Consider the following 6025-nt stretch of genomic DNA (forward strand, 5'->3'; position numbering starts at 1 on the left):
TTCTGCTGCGTTTGAAGGTAGGTTACGGAGGAGCTTATTGGTAATCTTGTCATTGCCGGGTGAAGTGTTCCTTGTGAGTTTGGCCAGGGCTGCCTCCATTTCAGCTTTTGTGAAGGGCCGATCGAGGTCAGGATTATGCTGGCCACGGTACGGATCAGTACTTGTCGGACTCGATGGGATGTTACCGGTCAACTTGCGTTGTATCTCATCTAGTATGTCTTGTTGGGTGCCTGCGTATGAGTGGATTAATTTTTGGAGGTCTTGCTTTTGCTGCATTTTTGTCGCTGTAGTCCCCAGGAGGCTTCGTAAGATATGCCAGGTCCTTTTCGTGCTGAGGGTGCCCTGAAGTTGGTCACATGCTTTGTCCCAATTTTGCCGGCAGAGTAGGGCGCCATATTATTCGGCTTTCATAGTGATGGCGGCGATTTTCAGCTTGAGTTTTCTGTTGTGCTTTTGTCTTTTCCACCGTTTGAGGAGGCTTCTTCTTGCTTCCCAAAGGTGGGAGAGGTGAAGGTCAACAGCGGGAGTATCTGTGCTCAGTTGAATTATTTTTGTATGCTCTTCCGCTTTCTCAAGTATCTTAGAAAGCCATTCGTCAATTTCTTCGATGTTTCCGGGATTGAGGTCGCTACGGAAGGCTTTCCAATCCGTGAGTTTTGCTGTCCCGGACCGAACAGTTCTTTTTGGATGGCTTATCTCGAGTTGTAGTATATGGTGGTCACTTCCTAACGTCTCCTCTAATCGGGTCCATTCCGCCTGCGGGATACCGGGGGTAAATGTGAGGTCGGGATTAGTGTCTCTGGAGACGCTGTTTCCTACTCGGGTTGGTTGCAGCGGATCGTTCCAGAGACTTAAATGGTGAGATTGGGCTGCGTCATGGATTCGGGTCCCTTTCTTGGTTGTTGACGGGTACCCCCACGCCGTGTGTGGAGCATTAAAGTCACCCGCGATGACGACTTTGTGCCCTTTCGTGATGTCCCTGATTTTCCTTATAAATTGCTCGAAGTTCGGCAGGTGGTCTCGAGGAGGGCTGTAGATGCTTAAAATAAAGAGGCTTTGCTGAGTCTTTCTCTCAGGTAAGATTTCGACAAGTGTATGGTCCACGTTTGTGTCCGTGATTTCGTGCACTTGGGTGGTAAGGGACTTTTTAGTCAGGACTGCGGTGCGCTCTGTTTTGCTGAAGGTGTTGTATCCTTGAAGGCGAATGTTTGTGCTGTATGTTTTCTGGAGGGCTATCACATCTGGTTGATCTTGTTTAGTGAATTCTAGGAGGTTAGCTATTTTGCGCCTGATAGACCTACAGTTCCATTGCCAGATTTTGGTTTGTAAGGCGTCTGTGGTGCCGTTAGTTTGGACTGCCATCTTCGAATGATTCCACGTCAGAGAGCTCTTCTCGGCTTAGGGAGCAAGAACGTGAAGCGTCGTGGCTTTCTTTTCTTGCCTTTTTACGCGCCGCATCTATAGGGCTGAGGAGTGAATCGAGCACCGTTTTGGTGATGAAGTTCTTCCTGGCGTATGCGACGAAGTTGTCAAAGATTGCCGTGTTGTGCGATGCTTGCTGCGCAAAAGGCGCTATGGCCTTCTGGATTTCTGCCGCGACTACCTGCTGTAGGTTTACCATGATCCGCTGTTCAAGTGCGGTAATTCTGTCTTCAGTTAGCTGAATTGCTCTCTCCTCTGTGAGTAGCACTTGTTGTGGAGGGCGTTTAGCAGCTTCTTGTTCACGGCAGCGCTGGAGCAGCTTATCAATGAGAGTTTGCTGGCTTTGAATCTTCATCTCTAAGGCTTTGATGGCAGCTTCGTCTCCGGAGCTTCTTCCAGATTCTCTTGCCACATTGGCGTAGCTCACTCTCTTTTGGGATGAAGCTCGCGAGCCGGATCGAGATAGCGAACGCGCTCTAGATCTGTCTCTGCTGCTTCTCTGCGCGGTGTTAGCGCTGCTATCTGAAGTTGTGGTCTTGACTGCTTGTAGATCAGGGAAGTCCTCTGTGCAGGGCCGCCAACAACTCTGTAGTTCTGGGCTCTTTACTTCCCATTGGTGTCGAACCTTGTGAGGGGGTGGTCCTGGCTTCAGCTTCTGTCTGCAGTCTGTCCCTGCGGTCTCATGCGGTTGTTTGCAGATTTTGCAGCATGGTCGACAGTCGTGGTCAGGTGATTGATTGTTCTGGCCGCATTTGTGGCAGAAGTTTTGAGCTGGGTGCGGGCATATGTCTTGCCGGTGGCCCAGCTCCCCGCAAAAACGGCAGTACTGTACTGTCTTGCGATAGGGCCGGCAACGGTAGTCACCGCTCTGATATATCACGTTGAACGGTACGTGGGGGCCATTAAAGTAGATGACGGCTGCAGACGATTTTCCAAGCATTCGTGCTGCAACAATGGTATATCGCTCTGGCACGCGGAGTCCGTCCATGAGTTCTCCGGGACTGGTATTCGGTGGAACGCCGTTGATGACTCCTCTGCTGATCCATCCCGGAGTTTTCACATGGGCTCGCACGGTGAATATGTCTCGTCCTAGTTGAATGCTGCTGATTTCTCCGAGGAAGTCGAAAGCCAGGTCTTTCCTTGGCGTACTTGCGATGACGAGGTTTTCGATGCGATGCACTTGAATGCGAACATTGTCGTAGAATTCCTTCTGTGTGATTTTGCTTGCTCTTCCGATGGCGTTAGTAATTTCTGCAAGGGACCATTTCGAAAGTTGAAGGCCGGCTTGTGGGCGATAAATGATTTTCGTGTCGTCTATAGGCAATGGTGGCATCCGGGAACGTTTCCGCTGCGCCGTCTCCGGGGCCGAGTGCTGGGAGGTTGGTTGTGCGGCTTGTGCGGCTCCTTGAGTGGCGGCGGTCTTGTTTCGTTTCCTTTCGGTCACTTTCCATTGATTCCGTAAATCGATTGTTCTGCCGCTGTTTTCATCGTATGCCCACTTCGCTGGCGAGCCGCTTTCTTCAGTGGAGTCGGTGTGCATAGCGTTGTCCTCCTCGTTCTGTTCCTTGCTTTGCGCGTGCATCGCCGCGTCGGATGCTTGGCTCATTGTGGGGTAGTGGGAGCTTGCGTCGGCGACGAGCAGCTGCGGCTAGACCGGCTCGTGGAGCTCTTGCGCAGCCGCAGCTTGCCGAGGAGAGCTCGCGCTGCTGCTCATGCGCGTGGTGCGGGCATGTGCTACTGGCTCCTCAAGGCGCTCTCCTTCGCCGGCCTTGGAACGTTCCTCTCGTGAGGCCTAGCCTGATGCGATGTTTAAACAGCCTGAAATCTTGGCCTAAAATGCACTCACTGCGGCAAACGGGGCAACGGGAGATTCCTTGTGACTTGCCGGTGTTCTTGATGCACAACTGAGAAAGGTGAATGGCCTTTTTCCGCATGAAAAGCAGCAAAAGCGAGAGCTCATGTGGAGTAGGTTATGACTCCATAGCCCCCTAGCGTCAAAAACTCCTAGCACAAGAGTGAAAACTTTTTTTTTTATAAAATTAAAGTAAACTTCAACCGGGTGTTAGACGATCTGACTTCTCCGTCTCTGCGCCGTGGACGGAGGGCGACGAGTTTTGCGGCAGAGAAGGAGGAGAAGGGGGAAGAAATATTGTTCACATTTCTGAACGGCCCACAGTGCATCCCTGGGGAGTGATTTCGTCTTCTGTGGGGCCCATATGCAGTCCACGCGGCCTGTGTTCTCTCCATCCGCTGAAGCTGGGTAGGTAGAGAGGGCCTGGACAGCAGCATCTCCAATTGCTCTTGTTGTGTAGTTGACGGAACGAGAGAGTGCTCAGGGCTAAAGTCGAACACCCCGATTACGGGGCGGAGTGTTCCTTCTTCTGAGCAAAATTTACATTCAGCGTCGTAGCGATTCCGATACATTAAGGGAAGACGCGTAGGCTGTGAGAAGGAGCCCGGATTGTATGAGCCATACGGTAGTTTGTTTACAAATATATAGCGCAGAAGACGAGAGACACAGACAAGTAGACACACATGGCGCTATGTCTGTGTCTGTGTCTTCTCTCTATCTGTGTCTCTCGTCTTCTGCGCTATATATTTGTAAGTTATGAACCAACAAGGCCAAATTTCCGCGCTACGGTAGTTTGCTGATCTCTGGAAAGGTCAGGGTAAGGTGAAGGTACGCTCTGTCTCATAAGGCAATAATGCTGGGTTATCTCCCTGAACGTGACGAGCGGGTGACTGTCCTCGTGCCGCTCCTTAGCACGGGAGTTAAAAGCGCAGGCTTGTTGGGGGGGCGTATTTGTTGCCCTCCATTAAAGTGTGAGGGGGTGTCCAGATGAGCTGAATGGAGCGGTTTGGGAAGTGTTTTTTTGGCACGCGCATTGAGGTCAGGACACCCAACTCGACTGGTAATTCCAGTAGGCTTGCTGGGAATCAGTGACTACACTCCGAACCCCTGGTTGAGTGAGAGTCAAGGTGATGGCTGCCTCTTCTGCTGCCGTCATTTATTGGGTCCTAAGGGAGGTACACGCAAGGAGGTTGGTTCTGGAGGTAGCCACGATGATGGCATATTTCTGCCCTCGATGTTTGGAGGCGTCTGTGTAGATAACTGCGTGGTCACCACCGAGGGTGGTGTATAGTGCTTGAGCCCATGCTTTTCGGTGAGCCTCGTCTTGTGAGGGGTTCATATTTCTAAGCAAAGGGAGCATCTTTAGTTTTAGTCGCCAAGAGTCTTGGAGTACGTCAAGCGGAGTGACATTCTGGGCTGCCCAGCCAATCTGGTGAAGCATGCAGATACCCACCGCAGTTCTGAGTCGGACCTTTTGGTTAGAAAGATGGCCTTCTATCAGCTCTTCCACCATGTTGTGGAGCACCATGCATAGCAGCCTCTGTGTGGACGCGCTCATGAGAAGATCAATGGCCTGCTCGACCGCCTATCTGGTCATTATATAAAGCATCTTAATGTCTTCCTTGTCGAGCAGGGTTGACGTAAGTGACTCTAGAGAGGACAAAAGCTTCAATTAATCGAAAGGTATCGGATTCCTTTAGGCCTCGCGTCTTGTTGGCAACTCGCCTGATCATGTGTAAGATTTGATTAATGCTATTTTTTAGGCGCTGCAAGGACACGTCACTCTTTGTGTTAGCCTCGAGATGTACGCCCAGGATCTTGATGCTGGGGCTTGGAGTGATGACCTGGCCATCAAGGAGTATTTGAATGTATTCCTTGGTTTGGCGTAAGGGCGGACGACAAGGAGCTGAAATTTTTTTACGGGAACACTGGAGGTCACAGTCTTTAGCACATTGGCGTACTAGAAATGTGATGCCATGCTTTGGTGGGACCTCCCTTTAATTTTTGGAACTCTTAGCACATGAGCAAGTGAGTGGTCGCGTGGCGCTTTCACGTGGCATTCAGCGAGAACGCAGGGGGTAAACCCGTAGATGTGCTTGATGAGTACACCACCTGTCTTCCCTGTCTTCGCGTGGGCTCGTAGCTAAATCGGTAAGCCAACGTGTTCTCGCTTTCTTAGTTTATTAGTTCAGTGTTCGATTCCCGGTGGTGCCAGTGAATTCTTTTATTTGTTCGCTGCAGTTTTCTGGTGACACCAACGGTCACGAAAGAACCCTTGGGGGGTAGAGGTAAAAAGCTTTGCTTGAAAAACTGCGATTGAAACGCATGACAGCAGCGTTGAAGCTAACAAGGGCTTGTGTAGGGGCTAGTTGGTATGGCCTGGAATTAAAATTTAGAGTGCGCTGCATCCTTGGACGATGACAGGAACAGTGCGACAGACAAATCATACGCACATCGCCTTTAGTTCGAAGGCGCAGAACATACCACGTAAATGTTGTGCCTGCCTGCCACTGTCTTCGGTGTGTGCGAAACTCTGTGCACGTACGGGAGCACTACGAGGGATTTTTTTGTGTAGTTTCGCTTTTCCTTTCGGTTTGTCGTGAATTTTTCTGAGGCACTTTTAGTAACGGAAATCACCACCTGCTTCGTGTATCCGCTGGACCTAAGGCGCTCAGCTTGAAAGCTCAAACTTCACAAGAAATTCCCGAGAAAAATTCATCACCAAAGTAAACAGCGAAACTAGATAAAAAA

Source organism: Haemaphysalis longicornis, unplaced genomic scaffold, assembly GCF_048455015.1.
Source record: "Haemaphysalis longicornis isolate Haplotype H1 unplaced genomic scaffold, Haemaphysalis longicornis Haplotype H1 scaffold_7, whole genome shotgun sequence".
NCBI classification, from domain to species: Eukaryota; Metazoa; Arthropoda; class Arachnida; order Ixodida; family Ixodidae; genus Haemaphysalis; species Haemaphysalis longicornis.